The following is a 14855-nucleotide window of genomic DNA, read 5'->3' on the forward strand; positions in this document are numbered from 1 at the left end:
GCAGGGTGGTGAGGGTGAGGGTGGAGTTGGAGAGGGGTAGACAGGGTGCCCAACTCGTCCTCATGTCATTTGGGGAAACCCCTCAGTCCTGGGTCATCCGGGAGGGTTGGTCACCGTGGCAGCAGGATTCAGGCTGACAGAGAAGAAGACTGGTGGGCATGGGGTGAGGACAGAGCATGGTTGGAGAGACCGCAGCTGAGAACGGCCTCAAAGGAGAGAGTGCCGCCTCTCCTTTGTCTCCACGGCTTTCACATCTTGTGGGGAACAAAGCCTCTCTCTGCTGGGAGGGGCTCCTTTTCCCTAAACCAGGAGGTGTGTGAGCATGTGAGCATGTGTGAGTGTGTATGTGTGGTGTAAGTGTGTGTGTGTGTGATATATGTGATGTATGTGATGTGTGTGTGCATGTGTGTGTGATGTGTGTGTGCATGTGTGTGTGATGTGTGTGTGATGTGTGTGATATGTGATGTGTGTGTGTGATGTGTGTGTGCATGTGTGCGTGTGTGTGATGTGCGGTGCTGGCGCACACCCTCCCTCCCTCTCTCACTCCTTCACTCCCTCCTTCTCTCACTCCAGTGGGGATGACTCAGCAGGGAAGCCAGGCCTGCTCTTCACTCTGGCTCTGATGCAGCTGCCGCCCGCTCCCTGTCCCCTGCTTCCCCTCCTGGTGGCAGCCACACTGGCTGGTCCCAACTGCAAGAGCCTGGGACTTCTTGGGCTGAGGCCCCTGTGATCTCTCCTTGGTGGCCTTGAGGAGGGGGCTGACCAGCCTCCCCTGGCCGCACAGGCCCCTCATTCCCCCCCTCCCCATGCCAGCTGCTTTTCTCCTCCCCAGCTAACACTGATGGGGGTTCCTGTGTATCAGGCACTATGGTAGGACTTCATTCATCCTCACCCCGTAAAGCCAGCGCTCTGACTGTTGTCATCCACAGACTGAGAACGTGAGGGATGAGAGGCCAAATCATTAGGCCAGCCATTCATTCACATGCAGTTCTGACAGATATGCACACCCACGTGGGCTAAAGGGTACAGGCAGGGACACTCATGAAAGAGCCCCAGGTAGCAGGCTGGGCGTGGGGACTCACGTCTGTCACCTCAACACTCTGGGAGGCTGAGGCGGCTGGATCGCTTGAGGTCAGGAGCCTGACCAACGTGGTAAAACCCTGTCTCTACTAAAAATACAAAAATTAGCTGGACGTGGTGGTGCATGCTGTAATCCCAGCTACTCAGGAGGCTGAGGCAGGAGAATTGCTTGAATCTGGGAGGCGGAGTTTGCAGTGAGCTGAGATTGCACCACTGCACTCCAGCCTGGGCGACAGAGCAAGACTCCATCTCAAAAAAAAAAAAAAAAAATTATCCAGGGCGTGGTGGTGGGTGCCTGTAATCCCAGCTACTCGGGAGGCTGTGGCAGGAGAATCTCTTGAACCCGGGAGATGGAGGTTGTAGTGGGTCAAGATTGCGCTGCTGCATTCCAGCCTGGGTGACAGAATGAGACTCCAAAAAAAAAAAAAAAAAAAAAAAAAGACACCAGGTAGCAGCAAGAAAGTGAAGTGAACAGCTGGAAACTATCTGGTCAGTCAGTAGGACACATCACAGGAATTATGGCGCATCTGCATGATGGAGGACCATGCACTCATTAAAAAGGACCTGGAAGCTGGGCAGGTGGCACGCACCTGTAGTCTCAGCTACACAGGAGGCTGAGGTGGGAGGATGGCTGGAGCCTGAGAGCTGGAGACTGCAGGGCTTGAGGATTGTGCCTGTTGATAGCCACTGTACTCCAGCCTGGGCAACATAATGAGAGCCTGTCTCTACAAAATAATAATTAATAAATAAATAAAAAGGAGGAGCTCTACGTGTGCATGAATATCGAGCAATTGCCAAGGTACATCAATCAACAAAACAAGAATAAAGTTCTCGCCTTTCTCCCAGCACTTTGGGAGGCCGAGGCAGGTGGATCACTTGAGCCCAGGAGTTCAAGACCAGCCTGGCAACATGGCGAAATTCTGTCTCTATTAAAAATACAAAAAAATTAGCCAGGTGTGGTAGCGTGCGTCGGTAGTCCCAGCTACTAAGGAGGCCGAGGTGGGAGAATTGCTTCAGCTCAGGAGGCAGAGGTTGCAGGGAGTCAAGATTGCGCCACTGCACTCCAGCCTGGGTGACACAGTGAGACACTGTCTCAGAAAAATAAAAAGAAAGCAGAGTGCAAAGCAGTGTGTTAGTGTATCTAGGGGGCTACTGTGTGTGTGTGTGTGTGTGTGTGCATCCACAAGCATATGCACACATGCTTATGTCCCTATAGAGGCTCTTATCTAAAGACCAACTCTGAAGGAGGATAATCGGTGGCAACAGTAATCAGTGGCAATGGTAATCGGTGGCAACGCTTGTCCCTGGGAAGGGGAGCAGAGACTGGGAGCTGGGGTGGTGGGGGGGGATCTGCACTTATGACACCTTTATATGGTTCTAATAACAGATAGTGCCTTCTGAAAATGAGAAACCATTGTTTAAAAACTGTAATGCAGCCGGGCGCAGTGGCTCATGCCTGTCATCCCAGAACTTTGGGGAGGCCAAGGCAGGTGAATCACTTGAGGTCAGGAGTTTGAGACCAGCCTGGTCAGTATGGTGAAACCCCATCTCTACTCAAAATGCAAAACTTAGCAGGGCTTGGTGGTGTATGCCTATAATCCCAGCTACTCAGGAGGCTGAGGCATGAGAATCACTTGAACCTGGGAGGCAGAGGTTGCAGTGAGCTGTGATTGTGCCACTGCACTCCAGCCTGGGCAACAAGAGCGAAACTCCATCTAAAAAAAAAAAAAAAACCTATAATGCAATATGTAAAGGAAAACTCCACGTTTGCCTGACTTTGAAGTTCAAACCCTTAACCTTAAGAGTGGACTGCCAGAAGAATTTGGACTAAGGTGTGCAAGTGAGTGCTTGTGTGCGTGTGCATGTATGTGTCTGTGTGAGTGTGCATCTGTGCATGTATGTGTCAGTACAGGTGTGCTTGTGTGTATGAGTGGGCATGTAGAAGCAAGTGTATGCATATAAACTTTCAGAAATCCAGCTTCTGGTCCCTAAGTCCTATTTCCAGGAGGTGAGCCATGATAACCTTAACCCCAAACTGTCCTCCCACACTCTGCCCTTCTCTCTGTCTCAGATAGATGGCTGAATGGAACCACAGGGGAGGGGAGCGTGGGAAGTGTGAGTGAGCTGCCCAGACAGGCCTCCTAGCACAGGACTCCACTCCATGGAGCCAGCTCTGTTAGGGGAGAAGATGCCCTTCCCCTTTCCCTTTCTCTCCTCTCCCCGCCACTCCCACCCCAGGCCCCGAAATTCTCAGCACTACCCTGATCTAGCAGCTTGGGACTGTGGGGTGGGGAGGGGGGAAGACAGGACTGGAGCTGAGCAGGCAGGGCACCAAGGGGAGGAGGTGGGGAACTGAAGGCTGCCTTTGCTGAGTAGAGGGATGATTTTTCTGGGCTTGGAGAGGTTGGAGAGAGGGAAGAGCCAGGGTGCCTGGAGATCAAGTTTGGGGGTGATGGGGAAACTGCCTGGGGAGTATGGGCACAGACAGGGCAAGTGGAGCAGGCAGTGGTGCCTATAGCTCTTGGTCTCACATGACCCCCTTAAACCACAGGCCAGGGTACATGGTTTGCTGCTAATTTTACCAGCGGGGTCAGATTTTCCCTCCCTGCTCCAAAATTATCCCTGAAAAGCTGGCGGGGACAGCCAATGCTGTGCACATTCTCTTGCCCCCAAATGTCTCCTCCCACATCTGGTAGCCTGCTTGAAATTCCACCCTCAGAATCCCACATGGGGTTCCAGTCCCAGGTCTGCCACCTACAAGCTGGGTGACCTGGACCAACTACCAACTACCAACTACCTAGTGGCTCTCAGGCTCAGGGCTTGATCTGTCAAATGCGGATGAGGGTGCAGGGCTGGTGTGAGGGTCTGTGGAAAAACACCTGCAAGACTCAATCAGTGTTAATGCCCCATTCCCCCTCCACTCCTAGGGTGTCTGAGGGCTCCAGACCCAATCTTACAGGAAGAGGTAATGAGCAGGGAAATGAGTATTTTAAAGGGTGGGAGCAGAGAACAAGTTGAGATGAGGGGCCTCAGCTCCTGAAAGGTGTCTCCTAAGCAGGAAAGAGAAGGCGGTGGCAGGTCAGGAAAATACATTTAGCAGCATCATAGAAATCTCTGCCCAGCTCACCAAGGCAACCGCCGCCTGTCCCTGCTGTGCAGCTGCTGCCGTCGTGGGGCCTCCCCCTCATTTCTCCCATAGCTTTAACTTTAGCCAGATTCCACTCTAGAAAGGGAGGAGGCAGAGATGGGTGCACAGAGGGCTTTGTCTCAGTGCTGTGGGAGGGGATGCTATAGATGGACCAGGAGGGATAGGACTGGAGGCAGCTGAGCGCATCAGAGGTTCTAGGATGAGGGTTGGCAATGATGGTAAGTACAACAGAACACAAATGTCATTTATATGCAGAGAGGAAATTACCCCATTACCATATTTGTGTAATTCTTGTCCTGTGGTGTTATGGTTATTAGGTTATTTTCCTGGTTAATTTATGCTGGGGAGCCTGCTAGGTAGAGATGTTCCCTGTAGGAAGGAGATGTCCCCTCATAGGCAAGATGTAGTAGAGAATTCTCATGGCTCCTCAATTCCCATTCTCCTCTTCTTCTCTAGGAATTGGACCTCCAATGTTTAGCTAAGCACAGGGCCACCTGGAATAAAGACTCATCTGCTGACCTTCTTTGCATCTAGATATGGTCATGTGGCTAAATTCTAACCAATGGGAGACAAAGAGAAGTACCACAAGTAATTTCCAGGGGGTATCCTAAGAGGAAGAAGGTATGCCCTTGCTCATACCTTTTTTCCTACTTCCTGCTGGTGGAATGTTGAATCAATGGCTGGAGCATGAGAAGCTATTTTGGGCCATAAGGTAAAGGCTGCATATTAAGAATTGAGGAGGAAATGATATAAAAGGAGCCTGGGCCCTGATGTGATGAAGGACTTTGCCAGCCCTGAGCTGACACCTCCATCATGAAGATGAAGACCACATCTGAGGGATGACTGAACAGGGAACTGGAAAGAGCCTGGGTCCCTCCTGGCACTGTAGAGTGGCCATATTAGCTCTGGAATGCCTGCCTCTGAACTTCATTTACATTAGAAGGAACTACAGGTCTAGCTCATTTAAGCCACTGCTACTTTGGAGTTCTTGTTTCTTCACAGCTGTGTCAAATCGTAAGTGAAATCCATAGCAAGTTTGTTCTAGGCTTCCCTGACCCACATGAGAGAGGCAGAGAAGAGCCCAGCTAAGCTTCTCTTCTGCACCGTGGAGTGATCTACAATGGTAGGGGCCAAGTAGTGTCCAGTCATTAAATGTCCTAGGAACTAGGAAGGGAGGAACTGGGTAAGGTCTCTTTCTCCCCAGGGTCCCAGAGGAATGGGATAAAGCCTGGCTTTATCAAGAAACAAGAAACGAGATGGCAACTACACTATATTTATTGCCCCCATGGGACTGTAAGCAACTTGAGGCTAGAGATTAGCATAGACCTCAGCACATAGTAGATGCTCACTAAATAGGTATTGACTGGCTAATGCATGCACTATACTAAGGAGCTTGGATCAGAGGCTGAAGGGGTCAAAGCAACCCCTTGGGATAGAGTAGCAGCGGAGAGCCAGGAGAGAGATCCCTTATGGGAAGGTGATGCTGGGGGGTGTTGGGACAAGGCAGCGCCACGTGGTCTGTGGCACACCCCTCCCACAATAATGCAGCATATCCTCTCTGGGTAAGGAGGATACTCATGGACACAGTGCTTTATAGCTAGCCATGCGTGGTCGTGTTCAGAATAGCATTTGTTCCTTGCAAACCCAAGGGCAGGGATTATTACTGCACTCTTTTCAGAAAGGAAAACTAGAGCCTAGAACTTTGAGGTCACTTGCATAAGACCATTCATAAGAAATGCAGGAGCGGCTGGGCGTGGTGGCTCGCACCTGTAATCCCAGCACTTTGGGAGGCTGAGGTGGGCGGATCACCTGAGGTCAGGAGTTCAAGACCAGCCTGGCTAATATGGTGAAACCCCGTTTCTACTAAAAATACAAAAAAATTAGTCAGGCATGGTGGCGCGTGCCTGTAATCCCAGCTACTTGGGAGGCTGAGGCAGGAGAATCACTTGAATTCAGGAGGTGAAGGTTGCAGTGAGCCAAGATCCCACCATTGCACTCCAGCTGGGGCAACAGGGTGAAACTCTGTCTCAAAAAAAAAAAAAAAATGCAGGAGCTGGGACTTGAACCCAGGATTTCCCATTACATACATCACCTTTGTTGGAATAAAGGATGCAGCTGGGGCTTTCTGGTGCTAATGCCACTCTCCTCTGAACTCCCCAGCCCAACTCTGAGACTCTGAGACAATCGATGAAGGGGTGAGACAAGGGAGGGAAGGGGTGTCAGGCAACCTCTCAGCAGTTTGGAGGGCTGGTAGAGAGATGCACCCAGCACTGCAAATAGTCCAAACAGTATATTTGTACAGAAAAGGGGTGTCCTTAACTCAAGATACTTTACTGCCATCTACTGGAAAATTATTATAATAATCATCCAAATATACATGTGTGAAAATGAGGCCCCTGGAATTGTAAAGTGTAGAACCTGAACAACTGTACAAGGCAGCCCTGGATGCAACTTCTCTTGCCTGAAAGAATGAAAAGAGAGAGGACCCTTGCCACCAGGGTGGCTCAAATCCTGCCCTCTTATTTCCTGCCTGGGAGTACCTGGTTTACACAGAGGGTCTGTGGTAGTCTAGCTCCTGTAGTTTCACCATCTAGGGCCCTGTAGAATCTATTCACCCTTCCATCCACTCTATGAACGTGCCCTGAGTGTGTCCTCTGGTCCAGGTCCTTATCTGCATTCTCCGCCATTTCCTAGCTGTGAGCTCTTGGATATTTTCCTGAGCAACTGTCTCCTCTTGTATAAAATAAAGGTATCTCTCCTGGCCATTTGAGACTTACATGAGACAATGTACAGAAAGCCCCTCCTGGCACATGGTCAAAACTTGCCCCTTTACCCCCAAAGCAGTCAACTGTCAACTTACTGTGCTGAGGGACTGCGTGACCAACAATCTTGACCCGCTCCTCGCACTGTTAGATCTGACTTATACACACCAGGAAGTTCACTAAGGGAGGACAGGCTCTGGCATGTTTTCCTTCAGAAACAACCAAGAAGCTATGGATGTGAACACATGAAGATAAAGTGCACAGCACAGAGCAGAGCCCACTGGGTGGTCACCTTCTTTTCCGCCTTTAGGCCCTAGCTAGAAACTGTGCTGGCTGGGAGGGCGCAGGGATCCCTGATCCCGAGAGGGGCTGAACAGTTGAGGTTGTGGGGATTGGACCTTGCAGGTTTCATTTACCTGCAGGAATAGGCTTGCAGACTGTTGCTTGAACAGGCCCCTGGAGATTTCCATTAGGGCTAAAAGCAGGGCCGTCCAACCCTTTGAGTTTCAGTTTCCTTATCTATAAGATGAAGCCAGCCATATTTACTTGGAACTATCATTGAGGGGATTAAAATGCAGGAAGTAAAGGGTCTACCACAATGCCAGAAACGAAGTAAACACAAAATTATAGCTACAATTGCAATCGTGGGCTCCAGGGGGCGTCTGGGGCTAGCTGAAGGATGCCATTCTCTACCATCCAACTCCCAGCCTCTGGGGGGGATTGGAAAAGCAGGTCCCAGAGCTGGTGAAAAGGCAGATTACAAGCCCCTCCCTCCTTGTGTGGGAAGGAAGCTGGCACAAACTTTCTGGAGGATGGTTTGGCGATAGGGATCCTTTTGACCCAGCCACTCCACTTGGAATTCAGCCAAGGAAATAATCACAGGGTCCCATAGAGTTGTTTGTGTTAGGGCATTCATTGCAATGTTGCTAATAATAGTGAGAAATTGGAAATAATCTAAAGTTAGAGATGCACTCAACACACATTTTGGCTGAACACCAGATGGTCAATTGTTACAATCAGTATTCAGCCGAAGCCCAAGCCAATGCCTTTGATAAAGGAGTACGTCTAAAATTTTATCAGAGATTCTCTGTGATGACAGTTTCCTTATTGGTGCATTTCACTGTCAGTGTTTAACAGTTTAATGTTACAGTGCAAGAACATTTTCTTAGTGCTAGCAGTAGCAAGATTGCTCTGTATTATGTATTCTGTAATGTTTGTGTTAATAAATTGGTGCTTACTTTTGACTGATAATGGCAGAGGAGGAGTGTGATGCCTCACTTGTTCTAATAATTTTTTCTTGGCCAGGCGCAGTGGCTCATGCCTGTAGTTCCGGCACTGTGGGAGGCCGAGGCAGGTGGATCACCTGAGGTCAGGAGTTCGAGACCATCCTGGCTAACACGGTGAAACCCCATCTCTACTAAAAATACAAAAAATTAGCTGGGCGTGGTGGTGGGCACCTATAGTCCCAGCTACTTGGGAGGCTGAGGCAAGAGAATCACTTGAACCTGGGAGGCAGAGGTTGCAGTGAGCCAAGATCATGCCACTGCCCTCCAGCAGAGAGAGACTCCTTCTCAAATAATAATAACGATAATATTTTTTTCTTTTTTTCGTATTCTTTATATTCCATACTGAGTTAAATATAATTTACCATAGATATTGTTATTAATATATGTGATTTTAGAGGCTTCCCTCCTTATGAAATTATGAGGTTGGTTAAGCTGAGATTCTGTTTTTATTTTATCTTTACAAGATATAAAGAGTTACAAATAGGGCTTAAAAAAAGATTCATGGCTTACATAGAATAAAGTAACTAAAAATGGAATACAGTTTTAAAAGGTTGTTTTGCTTAGTGCTATGAATATTAGCATCCCAAACAATTCTACAAAGATTAGAACTCTGATATAATCTAATCTCCATTATTCTCCTTCATATTATTATTTTAATTTTTTTGTTGTTGTTGCCTCAAAAAGTATCTTTAAGCCAGATATAGTGACTCAAGACTGTAATCCCAGCTACTTGGGAGGCTGAGGCAGGAGGATTCCTTGAGCCCAGGAGTTCTAGGCTTCAGTGAGCTATGATGGTGCCACTGTACTTTAGCCTGGGGGTGACAGAGTGAGACCCTGTCTCTAAAAAAATTTTAAAATGTTTTCAAGTCTTTAAAAAGTATCTTTTAAAAGTATCTAGCTGACATATTTTTCAAAATTTGTATTAGCTATGTGTTTCCTTCTAAATCTGAACACTTAAAAGCTCTCAATAATTCTTTCCATACATAAAAGGGACAATGTTTACAATCATAAATGATTACAGCAATTTACTCTTGCAATAATAAATGTACATTTATACATTGATAGAATTTCAACACATAGAGCACAAAAGAAGATATTCATTACAATTTACACATAGAAAGGTCATCCATATTTGAAAGTGTTTATTACAGTACATCCAAATGATATGCCAGTATAACAGGTTGTTACGCTTATTGCATGCGAAGTCCATGTAACACAGCCACGGGATCATGGGTCATGCCCCAGTCTAGGAAACCCAGAAATGATGCTCAAGTCTGAACTTGGCAGTTCAGCCTTTCAGTGGCCAGAGTTGAAGATGAAGCTCTAGAGCAAAATTTCATACTAAGATCAAAGCCAAATTTTGGCGCACCCCTACTAAATTGTGTCACTTCTGTAAGAGGGACATACTTGCTGTCCATTAAAAATTAAACTGGGGAAATGTATTTATCAACATGGAAGGATTGTCTTATTAATGCTGAATTTTAAAAGCTGGTTATAAACGATAATGAAAATGTGAGCCCAAATTTGTAATTAAGGGGAAACAAATCTGAGTAGATGAAAGATTGTGAGACACATACAAGATGTTCATGATAATTAGCTCAGGGCTTAAGATGAAAAGATTTTGTTTTGCTTTTAATTAAAAAAATTTGTATTTTCTTACAAAACATATTACTCATATGGTTTTTAAGAGTAAAAAATATTTAAAGTGCATCTTTTCTGTCTCCCCTTCTCTTTCATCTGGGGCCAGATTTTGAGCTTATTGAAACAGTCAGATGGCCTGGGACACTGATCATAGCCACCTCCAGCCCTCACCATCCATGTTCATCTGAGGGCCAAGGCTTTGGCAGGCTGCAGCTGCCTTTCCTGCACCTGTTCTGTGAGGAGAAGGAAAAGTGCCAAGAGGAAGGCAAAGGTCAGGTGGAGGGCAGAAAAGGGCAGCGGGCAATAGCCCTGTTTGACCAATGACAAACTGGAATCTCAGAGGCTAGAAGTCCCAGAAAAATCCGTCTTCAGTCTTGAGGCCCAGGGAATGGATAAATTGCATGTCTAAACTTTTTCACAGTAGAAGAAAAAGCTGCAAGTCATCCCCCAAATCCATTTCCCTCCTCTTCTTTCTCAATACAACTCACATATCTTAGCTGGTTACATACTGACCAGTAGCTAGGTGTGCCCATGTGAACAAGTTCTGGCCAGTGAGAGAGGTAAGTGCATGTAATGTGTGCAACTTCCAGGAAATGTCCTTAAAAAGTAGGGTGTGTGTAGGCCAGGTGCAGTGACTTGCGCCTGTAATCCCAGCACTTTGGGAGGCCAAGGCGGGCGGATCACGAGGTCAGGCGTTCAAAACCAGCCTGACCAACGTGGTGAAACGCTGTCTCTACTAAAAATACAAAAATTAGCCAGGCATAGTGGCATGTGCCTGCAATCCCTGCTACTCAGGAGGCTGAGGCAGAAGAATTGCTCGAACCTGGGAAGTGGAGGTTGCAGTGAGCCAAGATCGTGCCACTGCACTCCAGCCTGGGTAACAGAGTGAGACTCTGTCTCAAAAAAAAAAAAAAGTGGGGTGTGGTTGGATGTAGTATCTGTAATACAAGCATTTTGGGAGGCTGAGGCAGGAGTATCGCTTGAGGCCAGGAGTTTGAGACCAGCCTGGGAAACATAGTGAGACCCCCCTCCCCCCGCATCTTTCCCCACCCCATCTCTACAAGAAATTGAAAAAAAGATTAGCTGGGTGTGGTGGTGCACATCTATAGTCCAGCTACTCTGGAGGCTGAGGCTGGAGGACTGCTTGAGCCCAGGAGGTTGAGGCTGCAGTGAGCTATGATCATACCGTTGCACTCCAGCCTGGGTGACACAGTGAGATCCTGTCTCAAAAAAAAAAAAAAAAAAAAAAAAAAAAAAAAAGCCAGGCGCAGTGGCTGTAATCCTAGCACTTTGGGAGGCCAAGGCAGGTGGATAACTTGAGGCCAGGAGTTCGAGACCAGCCTGGCCAACATGGTGAAACCCCGTCTCTACTAAAAATACAAAAATTGGCCAGGTGTGGTGGTGCGTGCCTGTAGTCCCAGCTACTTGGGAGGCCGAGGCAGGAAAATCACTTGAATTCGGGAGGCAGAGATTGCAGTGAGCATTGCAGTGAGCCGAGATCACGCCACTGCACTCCAGCCTGGGTGACACAGCAAGACTCTGTCTCAGGAGAAAAAAAAGGGGGGGTGGGGGCGGTGCCTATTCTTTCCCCTTTTCTCCTTTTTGCTGGCTGGAATATGGGCATGATGGCTGGGATAGAAGCAGCTGTTCTGTACCATGAGGCAGCATGCTCAGGATGACGGAACGATATAGAGTCTAGGTCTCACATAACCTTGGAGCCTCTGCATCAACCCTAGAGGGGCTCGCTTCAACTTCGTTTACGTGGCAGTGAATAAACTTTCATCTTAGTTTAAACCAGTTTTGTCTTGGGGCTACTATTACATGCCATGGAACCTAATCCCAGTTCATTACATAACTTCTCACTTCTTTAGTGTTTACTATGCCAGCCACTATTCTAAGTGCTCTACAGATAGTTATCTTGTTTAACCTATGTAACAACCATATCAGGCGAGAGCTGTAATTAACTAACACTCTTTTATAAATAGGAAACTGAGACACAGAGAAGTTAGCTGGCTTGCTCAAGGCTGCACCAGTGACTGTTGGAGCTGAAACCTGAACCAGGGTCCTTTGACCCCAGAACCTGTGCCCTGAATGCTCTCTAGACCTTCTTCTTGGAGTCCTTTTTCCTCCTCTGGTCCCATCTGAAACTTCTATCCCATACTGCAGACCTGTTTTTGATGATTCTGCACCTGTAATCCCAGCTACCCGGGAGGCTGAGGCAGGAGAATTGCTTGAACTCGGGAGGCGGAGGTTGCAGTGAGCCAAGACTGCACCATTGCACTCCAGCCTGGGCGACTGAGTGAAACTCCATCTCAGAAGAAAACAAAACGACAAAACCCCCCAAAACAAAAGCTCATGACAAACTGCAAGTTAGCTAAAGTCCTCATTTAAAGGAGAGCAAATCTGAGACTCAGAGAAGCTAAGGAACTTGCTCAAGTTCACATAGCTGGTGAATGGCAAAGCTGGGATACAAGCTCAGGTCAACACACACCAAAAACTTGTGATTTTTTTGGTTGCACCACACTGCCTCTCTCCTGGGGCCTGGGCCATCTCTGCTGGGGTAGGGGCAGGGAGAAAGGGGGGGTCAGGAGTGTGAGGTTTGTGCTGCCTGCTGCTCTGTGATGGTAACAACATATCTAAGAGGCCTCCAAACAGCCAAGGGCACTGCGGGGACCTCACTCCCTTGGTCTCACTCCCCTCCTCCTGTAACTGAGATGTCAACCTTCTGTCTCATTCCCTCCCATCCTGGACACCTGGCATTGCAGGGCTCTCGATGGAGACAGTTGATTTCGCCCTGCTCCTCCTGAGCCTCCTCCATCGTGAAGACATAAACTTGGTGTGTCAGACAGATAAGTGAGCACTCGCTCACTACCCCCCCTTTCTTCTCCTTCCTCTTCCCTTTTCTCTCTTCTCCTCTCTGCCCTCTCCGTCCCTCCTCTTCATCCTCCCTATACCCCCTCTTTATCCTCCCTCTGCCTCCTGTGTGCTCTGAGATGAAAGGGCCAGTTAATCTTGCTGCCACCGCTTCCACGGGGCTGGGTATTCGCTTGTCCACAGGCACAGGCGTCTCTACCAGGGGTCCCTGGAAACCATGGCTAATTGGTGAAAGAGCCCATTGGTTCATTCTTCCACAGCCTGGATACTGCAAAAGAGGCTCTCTCAAGCTAAGCCAGGATTTCCACCCTGATGCACCAATCACCCGGGAGACCACTGGGTTTACTTGTCATCCAGACCTGTAGTTTCTACCTTGACATGTGAACTTGGAGGCTGAGCATCCCTGCCCCTAATTACACACACCCCCTCCAGCACAACAAACAGCAGAGTGCCTGAGGGCATTTGATTAATGTGCTGCAGGCTTACAAGTTTATGCATATTATATTTATTCATTCAACCAATGTTTACTGAGCATCTACTACTATATGCCAGACACTGTTAGAGGCACTGGGGATACAGCAGTGAATAAAGCAGTCCAAATCCTACTCTCATGGAGTTGAGAATTCAGTGGGGAGAGAGAGACAGTAAACAGACAAACATATACCTGTCAAGTGGTGATAAATGTTGTTGAAGACAAACCAGAGTAGACGGGATGCAGATTGCAGAGCACAGCAGTTTTAGGTAAAGGGAGATCCTTCAGGTCTGTTACTCTGGGGGAGTATGTTATATACCTGCTTCCTTTATGCAACTGACATGTTCCAGAAAAGTTAAATGTCGATGAGATGTGTTTTGCATATTAAATCATATTTCAAATCAAACATAGTCAAGCCTTGCAAATTAACATGCAGCAAATCTCTGAACCTCAGTTTCCCCATAAGGAAAATGGGTTTGATAATTCTCACCCCAGCTAGTTTGTGCTGTTGAGAGAGATTCATGGGATGAAATTTTAATTTTGTGGATGTACTTTGTAGCCTGCAAAGCACTTTATTACATCAAAGTAGTGTTATCGTTGTTAAAATGAAGACATAGTTAGCAAAGTAAATTACCACCTCCAAATAGAAACTCTGTGATAATCCAATTTTCATGTATTTAGTTGGCTAAAGTGAAGATTACACTTGCATGTTTTCCAAATCTGGGCAGGCAGGGATGGCATCTTTGTAAGCCTTCCGAGGCTTGGGAAGCACTCTGTGGTTATCCCTGGCTATGATCTGCTGTCAGCACTAAAGCGCATCCTGACCCAAGCCTAGCTTCACCTTGATCTATCTGAAATAAGAGCATGAGAATGAAAGAAAACCGCCACCAGCCTTCTTAGGTGAAGCTTCTTGCATCTTGGAATAGTCTCCATCCAAAACATTTGGGGCATTACAGGCCTGACAGACATGGAGGCGGGGTTACTCACTCAAGGCAGAAGCTGCTTGCTACATGGATTTCTCTCCTTGTAATACAACACTCTGAGGCAAAGTGGAATAATTTCCACTTCAAAGGGAATTCATTTTATTCAAATAACACCACCAAATAGCAAGATTGAGGGCGCATATCTCCAGGAAAGGGCTGGACAGCAATGAGATGCTTATCTGTGTCCCTGCCCCCATGGGACTGCCTGCAGGTACAGTTATGGCTTAACTATAGGAATCTACAACAAGAACAATGGAGAGTGTGGTTTATAAATTATTTCTGTCACTGTTTATGGAGGACAAGATTAGAGTCAGGGTGGGTGGTGGCAGGTTGCAAGATCAATGGCAAATGTGCCCTCACCAGATATTTCTTTTTGAGACAGAGTCTTGATCTGTCACCCAGGCTGGAGTGCAATGGCATGGTCTTGGCTCACAGCAACCTCTGCCTCCTGGGTTCAAGCGATTCTCCTGTCTCAGCCTCTTGAGTAGCTGAGATTACAGGCACCGGCCACCACGCCTGGCTAATTTTTATATTTTTAGTAGGGACGGGGTTTCCCCATGTTGGCCAGGATGGTCTCGAACTCCTGACCTCAGGTGATCTGCCTGCCTC

At 47.6% G+C, this 14855-nt stretch overlaps 1 protein-coding gene across 1 annotated transcript in view; it reads right to left on the reverse strand.

The window, feature by feature from the left end:
• TMEM63C (transmembrane protein 63C) overlaps positions 1–14855 on the reverse strand; it is a 150936-nt gene that overhangs the window by 108477 nt on the left and 27604 nt on the right. The gene's annotated exons all lie outside the window — the stretch shown is intronic.

Source organism: Nomascus leucogenys, chromosome 22a (genome assembly GCF_006542625.1).
Source record: "Nomascus leucogenys isolate Asia chromosome 22a, Asia_NLE_v1, whole genome shotgun sequence".
In the NCBI taxonomy this organism is placed as follows: domain Eukaryota; kingdom Metazoa; phylum Chordata; class Mammalia; order Primates; family Hylobatidae; genus Nomascus; species Nomascus leucogenys.